The sequence below is a fragment of the Procambarus clarkii genome, chromosome 42 (genome assembly GCF_040958095.1).
Source record: "Procambarus clarkii isolate CNS0578487 chromosome 42, FALCON_Pclarkii_2.0, whole genome shotgun sequence".
NCBI lineage: Eukaryota > Metazoa > Arthropoda > Malacostraca > Decapoda > Cambaridae > Procambarus > Procambarus clarkii.
Window position 1 is genome coordinate 19,993,816 of NC_091191.1, and position 16,355 is coordinate 20,010,170.

Genomic DNA, 16,355 nt, shown 5'->3' on the forward strand with positions numbered 1-16,355 from the left:
AGCACACAGTTCGTTTAGCTAAGCAAGTAACAATCTTTTGAAGCTAGTTACACAATTATTAATGTTATATATACTTGTACATATATATACAATCATTTACACATATACATAAACACACCGATAATCTTTTGTATCACAAATCCCATTATTACAATGATAATTGTAATTTTCCAGTCCCACTTCCAGTGTGAAATTTACTTACCATTTTCCATTCTATTCGAATATCACGGATTAGCTAAATCCTAATGAAGGCTTTAGTTTAGTTTTGAGAAATCTTGATAATTCTCAGTAAATTATAACAATTATTTTATGAATTACTCTCCACTCTGTGACAACTAATATTTTAATCCATGATATAAACCACTATTCAACAGTGCATCCTGTTAAAGGTTAGCAGCGAGGAGAAATCTTGGCGCTTCTCAGTAAATTATAATAAGCACTCTATAAATTATTACATATAGTAACAATCCTTTCGCTTAACAAGATCATTTACAATAGTGTAAGTTTTGAAAAACTTAAATAATGGATTGTAGGAATGTCAACAGAAAACGATGTAACGTTGGAATGTCTATTGGGTACACTACTGCAAACAGGATGGGTATATGGGCCTCAACAAGTCACACGATGCTTTTTTTTTTTTGAGGTCTCCTACCTGCCAAGAAGAGAGGTATGGGGTCCACTACCACCTGTCGGATGAGTATTGGCTCCACAACCACCTTGTTGTAATCCACAAGTTAGTAGGAATTATTAGCTAGAGGATCATTACTACAACACTTAACGAATGATGATTGGAAGTGCATGTTAAATAGACAGACTATGGATCACATATCTAAGAAAGGTCAATGGATTAAGATCGAAGCTGTTTAGCCAAATTAATAATTCCTGGAAAGAGGAATTATTCTTCGTCAGGCTTCTAGAAACAAGATTACCGATTCTAGGGATAAGGTTAATCGGATTATACCTTCCTTGAGAGGCGGGGTGAAATGTTTGAGGCCATGGCTGACTGGAGTCAGTCTTGTTGTGGGAGTTGAACTGGCAAGTCCTCCGAGGTCTCCGTTTGTGGCCGCAGCGAAGTGTAGCAGACAGCTATGCGAGAGCCTGTTGTGATCTTAGTGACCAAGTTAAGTCTGCAGTATGTGAGTATTGAATGTAAGACTAACCGGGTGTGGAGCATTGTAGTAATCATTCCGTATTAGGGACTTAGGCGGAAGTTACGAGTGTGGGTGGTGATCGCGGAGGTCAAGTGGTCTATGGGTATTGGAAGTGTATTGACCTAATAGAGTATGATAATTAATATAGTATTATTTGTCAGAGTCTATTCTTTGTAATTAAATGACAAAACCCGATGGCCTTTAAAGACCTTCTGTCTGTCCCCTCATAGTGTTCCTGGTTTGGTTAGTGAGGGAATGTTAGGGAATTGGTAGACGATATATTTGGTGGCAGCGCAAACAGGTTTTGGAACACTGTGCGAGATGAAGGAAGTGTGGTTCTGGTTTAGTTGGTGAGGGAATGTTCGGGAAATGGTAGACGTCGGGTTGTGGTGAGAATGGGGGTTACTAGACGGAGGAAAGAAGGGTCAGGTGAGACCAGGTCAGAGGAGTTAGTTAATTAAAGGGACTAGTCCATTGTGGGGCACATGTGGGGTTTATTTCTTTCTTACCAGATTCCTACAACGAGAGACGGCTAAGAGGCAAGTCTGGACCACTGAAGCATCGGGATCCAAAACAAGTGCAGTGTTCGTCGTGCGGATTATACAGTGTTCGTAGTGCGGATTATACAGTGTTCGTAGTGCGGATTATATAGCGTGGCGAGGTAAACTAGCGCGGGTGAATGTGGGCCAGCGTGGGCCATGGGCGGGCCAAGCGATGGGTGGGCCAAGCGAGCCGCACCTTGGAGCTTGTTTTATATCGTTGGTAAGGCGGAAATAGTGAGAAACCGTTGCTAAGGTGAAATTAAGCGTGAAATCTACGTAATTTAAAGTTAATTAAATTTCATGTAACGTGTAAATCGAATATTTTAAGGATAATGAAATATTACCTAAAGTACTGTGCGAGTTCCGGCGTTGTCAGGTGTAGATACAGAAAATAGGCGCACTGAATTATGGACGCCTTGGCATAGCGAGCGACGCATAATTTGACGTCTAGGGTTCGCCGTCTAGTGTACCCTGGAGAGGGCCATGGAGATTTTTAGTGGGTGCAGGTAGCATTATGGAGAGTATTACCTTGGGACACGGGGAGCGTGTCCCGTTGGTGAGGTGTGTGACGTTGGGAAGTGGCGACGCAGTGTGTATTGGCGTTTGGACGCCGGGAGTAGTGCATGGTTGTGGATTGGCGTTTGTACGCCGAGTGTAGTGCATGGTTATGTATTGGCATTAGTATGCCGGGTTTTGTAGTGTAATGCACGTGTAGTGGCTTATTAAATGCCAGCGTAATGCATAGTATTTACTGTAGTGAAATGTGCATGTTTTGACTGTTGATATTATGGATGTAGTATAGTGCATGACATTGTTGGCATTGTAGCGCCAAGATGTAGCATGTGAGTAGTATAAAGTGCGACTAGAACCGCACGCACCACCTGCCCAGGTGGCTCTATTAGAGTCAGCTGGGCAGGTGGTGCGCAGGTGTCTAGGCGCACAGGGTTTTTGGGGGGATTTTCCCGGAAGTTTGGCGCGTTTCGGACGCGTGTGAGCGTCCTGTGTTGGGGTATGTGGTCAGGAATGAGGGGAAGTCATGTTGTTGGGTGCCAGGTGGTGCGCGTCGTCGTAGTCGCAGCGCGTCGCCGTAGTCCTCAAGGGTTAGGGGGGAATTTCCCCGGATGTTATGACGCGTGTCGGAGGAATGTGGTGCGCGCGGTTCTAGTTCTCGGGGTTTTGGGGAGCTTTTTCTGTGTGTTTGGGTTGGGAAAGAGTGAAGCCATGTTGTTGGGGATGTAGGAGAGTATGTGGTAGAGCAAGAAAATAGAAGGATAAGAGGAAGGAGTAAATGAATATGTATGTGTGTTTTGCGTAGACTTAATCCTGTGTGAGGATAATAATTTTGATGATCGTGAGTAAGTAGAGATTGAGTGTAGATGCGAGGAGTTCCAACTTAGTCAGTTATGTTGTTTGGGGTGGGGGAGAGGTAGGGGAGGGAGGGAGGGAGGGAAGGGTGAGTGGAGCTTCCCCTCGTCGTCGTGAGACTGCTCGGGGTCATTTTGCGGTTAGACAAACCATTAACTCCCTCCTACAGGAAGCCCTAAGTGTGAGAGGATGAGAGAGTAGAGTCCAGCAGGAGGGATGTGTACCATTACCCTTAAGCGTTTTTCAATGTCCGCGGAGGGCTGTGCTTACTGGTCACGGGTTCGAGGGTAACTGAAAAGACTTTTCCAAGTAGTTGGGTTATATCTCCCCCTCCCGGAGGGTAGGCAATGTCGGCCATTTCTTCCTCAGACAGGGCGGAAGTGGTTGGGCATCCATTACACAGTGCGTTTCGTACTGAAGTGCATTTCCAAGTACTATGGTTGTATCTCCCCCTCCCGGAGGGTAGGCAATGACTGCCATTAATTCCTCGGAGATGGCGGAAGTGGTTGGGCATCCATTACCCAATGCGTTTCGTTAAGGGGAGATGTAGCTACAGTCAGCAACTCCGTCTCTCTCTCTCTCTCTCTCTCTCTCTCTCTCTCTCTCTCTCTCTCTCTCTCTCTCTCTCTCTCTCTCTCTCTCTCTCTCTCTCTCTCTCTCTCTCTCTCTCTCTCTCTCTCTCTCTCTCTCTCTCTCTCTCTCTCTCTCTCTCTCTCTCTCTCTCTCTCTCTCTCTCTCTCTCTCTCTCTCTCTCTCTCTCTCTCTCTCTCTCTCTCTCTCTCTCTCTCTCTCTCTCTCTCTCTCTCTCTCTCTCTCTCTCTCTCTCTCTCTCTCTCTGTCTCTCTCTCTCTGTCTCTCTGTCTCCCTCTCTCTCTGTCTCCCTCTCTCTCTGTCTCTCTCTCTCTCTCTCTCTCTCTCTCTCTCTCTCTCTCTCTCTCTCTCTCTCTCTCTCTCTCTCTCTCTCTCTCTCTCTCTCTCTCTCTCTCTCTCTCTCTCTCTCTCTCTCTCTCTCTCTCTCTCTCTCTCTCTCTCTCTCTCTCTCTCTCTCTCTCTCTCTCTCTCTCTGTCTCTCTGTCTCCCTGTCTCTCTGTCTCTCTCTGTCTCTCTCTCTCTGTCTCTCTCTCTCTGTCTCTCTCTGTCTCTCTGTCTCTCTCTGTCTCTCTGTCTCTCTCTCTCTCTCTCTCTCTCTCTCTCTCTCTCTCTCTCTCTCTCTCTCTCTCTCTCTCTCTCTGTCTCTCTGTCTCTCTGTCTCTCTGTCTCTCTCTCTCTCTGTCTCTGTCTCTCTCTCTCTCTCTCTCTCTCTCTCTCTCTCTCTCTCTCTCTCTCTCTCTCTCTCTCTCTCTCTCTCTCTCTCTCTCTCTCTCTCTCTCTCTCTCTCTCTCTCTCTCTCTCTCTCTCTCTCTCTCTCTCTATATATATATATATATATATATATATATATATATATATATATATATATATATATATATATATATATATATATATATATATATATATGGAGGGATATCTATGTTCAGTAAACTGTTACTGAGATGTAAACTGGATGGTTGACCCACCCAATACATGGTTTGTGATAGTAATATTTTATTTTTTACGATGGAGAAACTTTAAACTAAAAAATGAGCTCGCATGGAGGGATGTCTATGTTCAGTAAACAGTTACTGAGATGTAAACTGAATGGTAGTGTCATCCAATAGCTGGTTACTGATAATAGCATTTCACGATGGAAAAACCTTATCCTAAACTAAAAATGAGCTCACATGAAGAGATTTTCACTTACTGAGATGTTAACTGAATGTCTGAGCTATCCAATAGTAGTATTAATTCAAGATGGAAAACTTTAAACTAAACTAAAATGAGCGCACATGAAGTGATTCTCACGTTCATTAAACACATAGTACGTTGATAACTGAATGTCTGAGACATCCAATACGTGGTTGATGATATCCGTATTAATGACATTGATAATAAGAGGTCTTGAACTAGATACGGGCAGAGGGGCAACAAAGCTGCGATATTGAAAAGAAACTGAACTGAATTTGAAAATTGATTAATATATGTAATGTGAGGCCGATCTACTGGAAAACAGTAAACAAACTTTATTTGAAAAAGAATATGAGAAGACTTTAAAGCTGTGGGGCAAGAAAATGATAAAATAAGAAGAGATGGTCTTCATAAACATAACATAAGATATTCATGACCGTAATTAATACAGTGTGAACTCTCTTAAACTATGCACACCATGAAATCTCGTCACTATGCATAACTTGTCACTCTGCGAAACAAATTATTGACTATAGTGCGACAGTGAGAATAAAAATGACCACTTATGTTTTGGAGTGCTATTTTAGTCAAGAAATACTGTAAAGGATGATTATTGACTAAAGGGAATTTCGCGGGCTGCTGGTGTTTGATGTGTTGAACTGCTTAAAGGAAGCATATTTGCTAGAAAAAATTCCTGTGAAATAATGCTTGTTATATGTTTTGACTACCTAGCTAATAGCATATTGCATGGCTAATAATGAAATGAAATGTCACATTTTTGTTTGACTCACTTAGCACGAGTGAAGAGATAACATTGAAAAAACTGGCAAAGGTTGAAAACTCTGTGAAATCATATCTGTTATGATAAGTTTTGACTAGCTGCACGCTATGTTTGCCTTCTCTCTCTAATCTACACACGCGATATGAAATGTGAATTTTGTTGACTGAAAGGAGTTTGATGATACGAATAGTAATTGCCGACATTGAGCATAATCTCTAAAACATAGTTTCTGCAAAAAAAAAAAAAAATAACATTAAATTAGATGCGAGCTGCGATTTGAAAACAGAAGATGTGTGATGTGTGGCTTATTGTGTGGACTCTGGAGATATGATCTCCACATATAAGTTTCTCAAGAAAAGCTCATCCTTATGCTTTTCAAGAAAAGCTCATGTTTCTCAAGAAAAGCTATTTGCTCATCCGACAAAGTTGATTTTCCCCGTTACGTTACATTGTGTTACAGAGGGCTAAAACTGGTAGTCCATAATATTCATATGGAAGGAGATGTAATGGAGATGAACTAAGTCCTACTTTATTTAAAAATGTCATTTTGGGCTGTAAAAGTTGATTTGCGTTACGTTACATTGTGTTAGAGGGCTAAAACTGGTAGAGGTCAATATTATATAGTAAGAGATGTGCTAAGTCATACTTTCATTTAAAAATGACATTTTGGACTGCAAAAAGTCGATTTGCGATACGTTACGTTGTGTTACATTGTGTTACAGAGGGCTAAAAGGGGTAGACATCAATTATTTATATGGTAAGAGATGTAATGGAGATGGGCGAACCCTCACTTTCCGTTTCAAAATGACATTTGGACTGCAAAAAGTTGATTTGCGTTACGTTACGTTGCGTTACATTGTGTTACAGAGGGCTAAAAGGGGTAGAGGCCAATATTTTATATGGTGAGAGATGTAATGAATAAGGACTAATCCCTCACTTCCCGTTTCAAAATGACATTTTGGTCTGCAAAAAGTTGATTTGCGTTACGTTACGTTGCGTTACATTGTGTTACAGAGGGCTAAAAGGGGTAAACGCCAATATTTTATATGGTGAGAGATGTAATGAAGATTGACTAAGTCATACTTTCATTTAAAAACGATATTTGGTCTGTAGAAAGTTGATTTGTGTTACGTTGCGTTACGTTACATTGTGTTATAGAGGGATAAAACTGGTATACCGTAATACTCATATGCTATGAGATGTAATGGAGATATTGTGTTTGGCTAAATGGAGTTCACATTTCAATAATGATATTCGGACAACAGCCAGAAAGTTGATCTCCACATTACTTAATGATGATATAATGCGATGCAATCGTGTGCTAATATTTTATTTGTGTTAGAATGTACGGGCTATAGGAGTTTGTCTAGACTTGCATACATTTTCAAACGCTATTTATGTAGGCAGTAGAAAGACTGGTTTCCCATTACGCTACATTGACTGTGTTAGAAGAACTGAAAAACAGACTTAACCCAGAGCTATTTCACTATCGACTCATCGGTCTTATTCTCATCGATCGGTGTTTACATTGGATGATGTAGGTCTTAAGAGAGACAGCCTTGAACTCGGGGATAATGAACAAGACAATTTAATAATAGTATCAAGACTGTGTTTTTCCATATTATCGTATATACGCTTACTTGCTTGGAATTTGTATGTGTGGAACAAAAATATTGTATTGTGTTTGGATGTAATGGCTAAACATGGTTTTACATTTCATTATTCAGACATCGACAGAAAGTTGCTCGTTACTCTTAAAATGTTATTTGTTAACCCAGAGCTATTTCACTATCATCTCATCCGGACTGTTTACATTGGATAATGTAGGTCTTAAGAGAGAGAGAGAGTGTGTTGAACTCGGGATAATGAACAAGTCAATTTAATAATAGTAACAAGATTGTGTTTTTCCATATTATCGTATATATGCTTACTTTGCTTGCAAGATTGTGTTTTCCATATTATCGTATATATGCTTACTTTGCTTGGAATTTGTATGTGTGGAACAAAAATATTTTATTGTGTTTGGATGTGCTAAATATGGTTTTACATTTCATTATTCAGACATCGACAGAAAGTTGCTCGTTACTCTTAAAATGTTATTTGGGCAAAGAACGAAGTTAGTATATTGTCCAGGTTACATTAATGATATTTGAGCAAAGAATGATGTCATCATGTTGGTCGTGTTACGCTACAAGGTTATAAGGGTGTGAGCGATGGGGCCTCGAAAATTGCCATTAGTCTAAGTGAAATGGAGAAAGATACGTGAACAGCTGCAGCAGGAGAAAGGAAATGATGTTACTTTCCCCAACTATTAAATGATCTGGAGAGAGAGAGAGAGAGTCCACTGAGTGCTATGTATATCCCACGCAGTTGTGTTTACATCAAATTAAGATTTGTTATAATAATAAGATTGAAGACCTGCTTATGACTGGATATTCTTAAAAAAAATGCTATTTGAGCAAAGAATGGTGATACTAAGGCTTAGCACAGAACACTTGGTCTGGGAAGGGAGCAGTGATGGTTTGGCCATGGAGGGGGTGGTAGGGGTATGGGTTTGGTGGGGGTGGACGGGGAGAGGGTAAGGCCGACCCATTACCTCGACAATCTCACTACACCTCAAACCACCACGAAGGTTGGACCTCAGCGAGAGGGGCTGCCGGTTCATTCATTCGGGAGTCTTGCTATGATAACGCCAGATGTGTGATACAACCTCTGCACAACAGTAATGGATGTAGGACGAAGAGGTGATGGAGATTGAGTAAACATGCATACATTTCAATGATCACAGTTAACACGAACAATTTGTAGGTAGAGATCGCGTCTCCGTGGCGATGTGTTGACTTATATTGAATTTTGTAACTAGCTCGTCATGATTGTAACTTGCTTAGCTAAAAATGAATTGTTGGGCTTCAGTCCTGACTCCTTTATGCGTCTCTGCAAGCCTTTACTGCCCTTATGACTGCCTTGTGTGAGATTGGACTGTTTAGCAACACGTAGGTAGTTCTTGACACACTATGCAACCCCGCATATAATGTAGAGAGAGAGACATAGATATATATATATATATATATATATATATATATATATATATATATATATATATATATATATATATATATATATAGATATATATATATATATATATATAGAGAGAGAGAGAGAGAGAGAGAGAGAGAGAGAGAGAGAGAGAGAGAGAGAGAGAGAGAGAGAGAGAGAGAGAGAGAGAGAGAGAGAGAGAGAGAGAGAGAGAGAGAGAGAGAGAGAGAGAGAGAGAGAGAGAGAGAGAGAGAGAGAGAGAGAGAGAGAGAGAGAGAGAGAGAGAGAGAGAGAGAGAGAGAGACAGACAGAGAGAGACAGAGAGACAGAGAGACAGAGAGAGACAGAGAGAGACAGAGAGACAGAGAGACAGAGAGAGACAGAGAGACAGAGAGAGACAGAGAGACAGAGAGAGACAGAGAGACAGAGAGAGAGACAGAGAGAGAGACAGAGAGACAGAGAGAGAGACAGAGAGAGAGAGAGAGAGAGACAGAGACAGAGAGAGAGAGACAGAGAGAGACAGAGAGAGACAGAGAGACAGGGAGACAGAGAGACAGAGAGAGAGAGAGAGAGAGAGAGACGGAGTTGCTGACTGTAGCTACATCTCCCCTTAACGAAACGCATTGGGTAATGGATGCCCAACCACTTCCGCCATCTCCGAGGAATTAATGGCAGTCATTGCCTACCCTCCGGGAGGGGGAGATACAACCATAGTACTTGGAAATGCACTTCAGTACGAAACGCACTGTGTAATGGATGCCCAACCACTTCCGCCCTGTCTGAGGAAGAAATGGCCGACATTGCCTACCCTCCGGGAGGGGGAGATATAACCCAACTACTTGGAAAAGTCTTTTCAGTTACCCTCGAACCCGTGCCCAGTAAGCACAGCTCTCCGCGGACATTGAAAAACGCTTAAGGGTAATGGTACACATCCCTCCTGCTGGACTCTACTCTCTCATCCTCTCACACTTAGGGCTTCCTGTAGGGGGGAGTTAATGGTTTGTCTAACCGCAAAATGACCCCGAGCAGTCTCACGACGACGAGGGGAAGCTCCACTCTCCCTTCCCTCCCTCCCTCCCTCCCTCCCCTACCCCTCCCCCACCCCAAACAACATAACTGACTATGTTGGAACTCCTCGCATCTACACTCAATCTCTACTTACTCACGATCATCAAAATTATTATCCTCACACAGGATTAAGTCTACGCAAAACACACATACATATTCATTTACTCCTTCCTCTTATCCTTCTATTTTCTTGCTCTACCACATACTCTCCTACATCCCCAACAACATGGCTTCACTCTTTCCCAACCCAAACACACAGAAAAAGCTCCCCAAAACCCCGAGGACTAGAACCGCGCGCACCACATTCCTCCGACACGCGTCATAACATCCGGGGAAATTCCCCCCTAACCCTTGAGGACTACGGCGACGCGCTGCGACTACGACGATGTGCACCACCTTGCACCCAACAACATGACTTCCCCTCATTCCTGACCACATACCCCAACACAGGACGCTCACACGCGTCCGAAACGCGCCAAACTTCCGGGAAAATCCCCCCAAAAACCCTGTGCGACTAGACACCTGCGCACCACCTGCCCAGCTGACTCTAATAGAGCCACCTGGGCAGGTGGTGCGCGCGGTTCTAGTCGCACTTTACACTACTCATGTGTAGCATAACTGGTTGTTGTAGCACCGGGTGTATTGTAGACAGTAGCGTTGAAGTATGTTAACGCAGGTGGTAGAGTGTGGCGGGTGGCCACTACACAAGAAATTATGCCTGACGAGTGTTGGTCAGGTAATTAACGGATTACGAGAGAAAAGGGAGTGTGTGTGGCGTCTGGTTACTTATTGGTGGTGTTATTGGTGGTGATGTCTCGTGGTGTTTTGATGCGCTCTGGCGCAAGGCATATGCCTGTGGTGGTAATGGTGTTAGGGGACGCCGTGTGTTGTGTTGAGGGCGTTGGGGACGCCATGTGTTGTGTTGAGGGCGTTGGGGATGCCGTGTGTTGTGTTGAGGGCGTTGGGGACGCCGGGTGTTGTGTTGAGGGCGTTTGGACGCCGGGTGTTGTGTTGAGGGCGTTGGGGACGCCGTGTGTTGTGTTGAGGGCGTTGGGGACGCCGTGTGTTGTGTTGAGGGCGTTGGGGACGCCGTGTGTTGTGTTGAGGGCGTTGGGGACGCCGTGTGTTGTGTTGAGGGCGTTGGGGACGCCGGGTGTTGTGTTGAGGGCGTTGGGGACGCCGGGTGTTGTGTTGAGGGCGTTGGGGACGCCGTGGGTTGTGTTGAGGGCGTTAGGGACGCCAATGGGTGGTGTAGTGTAGTGGCGTTTGGACGCCTGGTATGGAGTGTAGTGTTGTGGAGTATATGGTGGCGCAGGGGCGCCAGGTAGTAGTCGGTAAGGTGAGTATTGGCGTAGCAAGGTCGGTGCGTTAGGACGCAGGAAGTGGTTGTAGGGATGTGTGGCGTTATATTGAGGTCATCAGTGGTTGGGATGACCAGAGGTAATGGTGTGTCGGAGTGGGTAAGTCTTATGGATAAGATGAAATGTGGATAATTGCAGGAGTTGGTGGCTGCAGTAGGCGAGCCAAGTCGATATATCTAGCAAAACTCATAAAAGACTAATAAAAATTCATTATTCTCATTAAAATTTTCATTAATTATGTCGGAGTGGGTAAGTCTTATGGATAAGATTACAATGTAGAATTTCAAAATTTCAGGTGTTGGTGGTTGCAGTGGGCGAGCCAAGTAGATATACTAATGTCTCATTAATTAAGTTGTTACAGGAATCTCGCTTGAGGCGAGCCAGTGGCAGTATGATGCTTTAGTAACATTAGTTGTGAAATTATTTTAATGAAGTATTTATTGTGATAATGTATGTGTATGTATATATTGTATATTACCTCATCGGCACCATTACTGAGTGTTAGGCTTGAGAAGGTCCCCCGGGATCATGTCACAGAGCTTCAGGTAGAGTAGAAGGGAAGCTATGAGGCTACACTCAGTAATTCTAGAAAAAAATGGGGGAGGAAGTGAAGCCAACGTGACGTTATAGGCGAAATTCGCCCCCTGACATCAAAGCAGGGATAAGGGCCAGCTGCAATAGCTTTGCAGCTGCGCTCAGGCTATATACGGGGAGAGAGTAAGTAGCCGAGGGGGTGTTATGTAATAATGGGATCGAGCCAGGGGGCTCCGAGGGAATATTTTGCAGGTACAGCGGTCGGGAAGGTGTGAATACAGGTGGACACTCTCTGGGCGGATGGGCCTAGAGTAATGTGCTACAGCTGTGGTGAGCACAGCAAGGAAGGATGACCAGAGAGCTGTGAGGTATCTACAGCGTTCTGGGGTTGGTGCCCTGGAACGAGACGTCAGCACAGACCCGAGGGAACATGACCCTGGGGTAGGAATCTCCGTTGCTCTGGAGGCCAGGATCACGTTAGCTCAGAGCAACGATGGGCCATTGACAACATTCACCAGGTTGGACAGCCTGGGTTTTGTCTGGGTCATGGAGGATCTATGACCTAGCAACCATGGGACACGAAGACAAGAGAAGTGATGCTGCCAATTGTGGAGGAGGCCAGTGAAACATTGTGTGACCATTGTAAGCCCTTATGTCAACAGTACAGGGCAAGATGTTAAATTGTTAGTAACTTATTACTAAGGATGAAGAACCTTAGATATATATGTGTGTGTATATATTAATGACTAGTGTCATTTCTGTTTAAGTGCCAGCATTCTGGTCCATGTAATTTTATGGTTATGTTTGTATGTAATTATATGTCAGCAGTTTAGGTAAATGTGCAATGTTGGAGATGGGAAAAATTATTACAGACTATTTTACCTGTGCTATGATGTGAATATAATGTATATGTTAGAGAAGTGTTGTGAGTCATGTCGGGGAAAATTTTAATTTATTTCATCATGTGTATGATGAACTTATTGGATGATTTTTTTGTTGTACATATATGGTGGGTGCATCCTCCAGGTCCTTGCACTAATGGAACCATTGCAATGATGCATATGTGGACATATGCGTGTTTAAGGAGGGGAGTGGTGTTGTAATCCACAAGTTAGTAGGAATTATTAGCTAGAGGATCATTACTACAACACTTAACGAATGATGATTGGAAGTACATGTACCCTAGCTGGTTCCCAAGACTCCCTCCTGGAGGACATCAGAAAAATCCAGGAGCAAGGTGCAGTTTTCGGCCTCACCCTGAACCCTTCTAAATGTGAAATAATATGTTCCAACCAGGGCATTATAGAGAGAATAGAGGGTCTTCTGCCAAATATCCATAAAACTAAACCTGAAGACAGCACACTCCTAGGAGCTCCCCTGGGGTTGAAAGCCATCGATGAGGTCCTTGATAAGAAATTCGCCGACCTTAAGAGGATGGATGGGAGGATTGAGGATATTGATGCTCATGATGCACTCTACCTCATCACCAGATGTCTGTCCCTCCCCAGGTTAACCTACTTTCTGAGGTGTTCACCATCTTACAGTAGCCAAAAACTAAGTGAGTATGACCGGTTACTGAAATCAATGCTAGAAAAAGCCCTTAACCTCTCTCTCGATGACCTACAGTGGAAACAAGCCTCTCTTCCCGTAAGACTTGGGGGCCTCGGAGTTCGAACAGCAACGCAAATCGCTGTTCCAGCCTTCCTGTCCTCCTTATCAGCATCCGACGACCTTGTGAAGGAAATTCTACCTACCCACTTACATCAGCTGGCAGGTGTACATGATCCCAATTTTACACGCTGTGCCACAGAGTGGGCCTCTCGTGCAGGCCAATCACCTCAACCACCATCCCCAAAAGCCCACAAGCAATCCAGCTGGGATGGCCCCATTGTAGACCAAGTTACTGCAGAGTGCCTGGGTGCTGCAACAACACAACACGACATTGCTCGCCTCACAGCAGTAGCAGCACCACATGCAGGGGATTTCCTGTTAGCAACCCCAATGTCGGCAACTGGCACGCGTCTCACACCACACGCCCTCCGAATTGCTGTGGCCCTCCGCCTTGCTGCCCCAATCCAAACCAGATATAGGTGTATTTGCGGTGAGGTGGTGGCTGACAGGTACGGCCACCATGGCCTACTCTGCCAAAGCACAGGGGGATGGCACTCGAGGCACAATGAAGTTAACGACATCATCAAGAGAAGCCTCACCACAGCTGGATGCCCAGCTGAAAGAGAGCCCTGTTACCTAACGGCCCGTAACTCTGATGCTCTTATTGGTCGCCCGGATGGTATCACAGTGAACCCCTGGAAGAATGGCAAGCAGTTGGTATGAGACTACACGTGCGTATCAACCCTGGCTAACACCTACATTAACCTCAGTGTTGCACAACCAGGTGGCGCTGCCACCCACAGGGAAGCAGCCAAATCACGTAAGTATAGTGAACTGGATCACCACTACAATCTTATCCCCATTGCTTCTGAGACACTCGGCGCCTGGGGTAAAAGTGCTACCAGTTTTTTGAAGGAACTGGGTTCTAGGCTCATTGAAACAACAAGGGACCCAAGAGCTGCAAGCTTTCTTTTCCAGCGCCTCAGTGTGGCGATACAGAGGGGAAATGCGCACTGCATCCAGGGTTCCTGCCGCCATCTGAGGAGCTGGAGGAACTCGACAACCTATGATAACCATCTTTGTAACCCATATGTAACTCCTTTTTTGTAACAAAGTTCAAATAAAGTAAATATATATGTGTACATACAAAAGAATGGGGGTGGTAGGAGAAGATAATATTAGTGTTCAGTGAGAAACCACAAGGTCTCCTCTGAATACTTTTTATTTTCTTCTCCGAGGCTATGGGTCCCCACATTGGCACCAGAGGTGGTACCCTTTTATATATATATATATATATATATATATATATATATATATATATATATATATATATATATATATATATATATATATATATATATATATATATATATATTTACCAGTGTAAAATTTCTCTCTCTCTCTCCATAACTCTCTCTCTCTCTCTCACTCTCTCTCTCTCTCTCTCTCTCTCTATCTCTCACTCTCTCTCTCTCTCTCTCTCTCTCTCTCTCTCTCTCTCTCTCTCTCTCTCTCTCTCTCTCTCTCTCTCTCTCTCTCTCTCTCTCTCTCTCTCTCTCTCTCTCTCTCTCTCTCTCTCCTAAATATGACTCTTGAAGTAACAAAAAATAGTCATTATGTCCAGTAGTGTACAATAGCTCTGGAGCGATTAGCCACTTAAACATTCCCTGAAGTGAAAAAATCTTTTGTGCTTTTGTATCGCCGTAACGGTTAACTGTTCCCTGTTGTTTGTCTGTGCACACAACCATTTTTATTACTTCACATCATAATTATTCGTCCAGTTTCCAAAAACTTTATATATATATATATATATATATATATATATATATATATATATATATATATATATATATATATATATATATATATATATATATATATATATATATATATATATATATATATATATATATATATATATATTATATATATGGGGAGCTCTTCATCAACGTACTGGGTTGTGGACAATATAATGGTTTGGTTTAATGTTGGACAAAAGGCCTGTCAACCACGGTTATATTGAGGTTATCTTGAGATGATTTCGGGACTTTAGTGTCCCCACGGCCCGGTCCTCGACCAGGCCTCCACCCCCAGGAAGCAGCCCGTGACAGCTGACTAACACCCAGGTACCTATTTTACTGCTAGGTAACAGGGGCATAGGGTGAAAGAAACTCTGCCCATTGTTTCTCGCCGGCGACTAGGATCGAACCCGGGGCCACATGATCACAAGTCTAGTGTGCTGTTCACTCGGCCGACCGGCTCTCTACGACGGTAGTGTTATTACGGCCACCACAATATCATACTGACCAACCAGAAGGTACACATTCAGTTATGAATATATTCCAGGATTACAGTAAACTCTGAACAGTATATACACCGAGAAGTAGAACACATCTCCCTTGGGCGGTATTCATTTGTTGAAGTACTTGTTATTTGAAGACTTTAAGGTTGGTAGGAGACATTCATGCATAACTTATGATATATACTGCAAATTGCCTAAACAAAACAATAGCAGAGAAGACGGTGATGACATTCATTATGTCAAGCAGCGAAAGGTTTTTCTGGCCATCTTAAAGAAGTTAGGCTGTTTAGTTAATTTTATGCTTCAATGCTTCATGCGCCATTCGTGTCATTCTTGTTGAAATGAAAAATTCCAATTTCGTCGATCTTCCTGAATTGCTGAACTTCAACAATAATATCCTCGATTTACAGCCACTAACAAGAGGTATCACTAGGACCCATAGCTTCATCTACAGAATTATTATCGAACGATGCACAGATCTCTTGAGGACCTTGCGAGAGACAAGGATGATGATCAAGCAGTGAAATACTAGCTTTCATTATGGCTAACTATAAAATATAATGTTTTATGGAATAATTACTAGAATATTTTTTTGTAAATATTAATTTTATTTAAATGAATAATGTTGCATTAGGCGTTGTATCAACGTTATTTTTTAAATAAAAGTTTTTCTTTCGTATGGGAGAAAGCTGTTTGTCGTTAGAGACGTGTTTGGTGGTAGTGGTGTGTAGTGAGGTGTACTCGACAGATGACACTCTGGTGTCCCAAAGATACACTCAATAAGCTGGAAGCACGTTTTGTATTTTTCTATAGTTCATCTGATTAATAAAATGCTGGGAT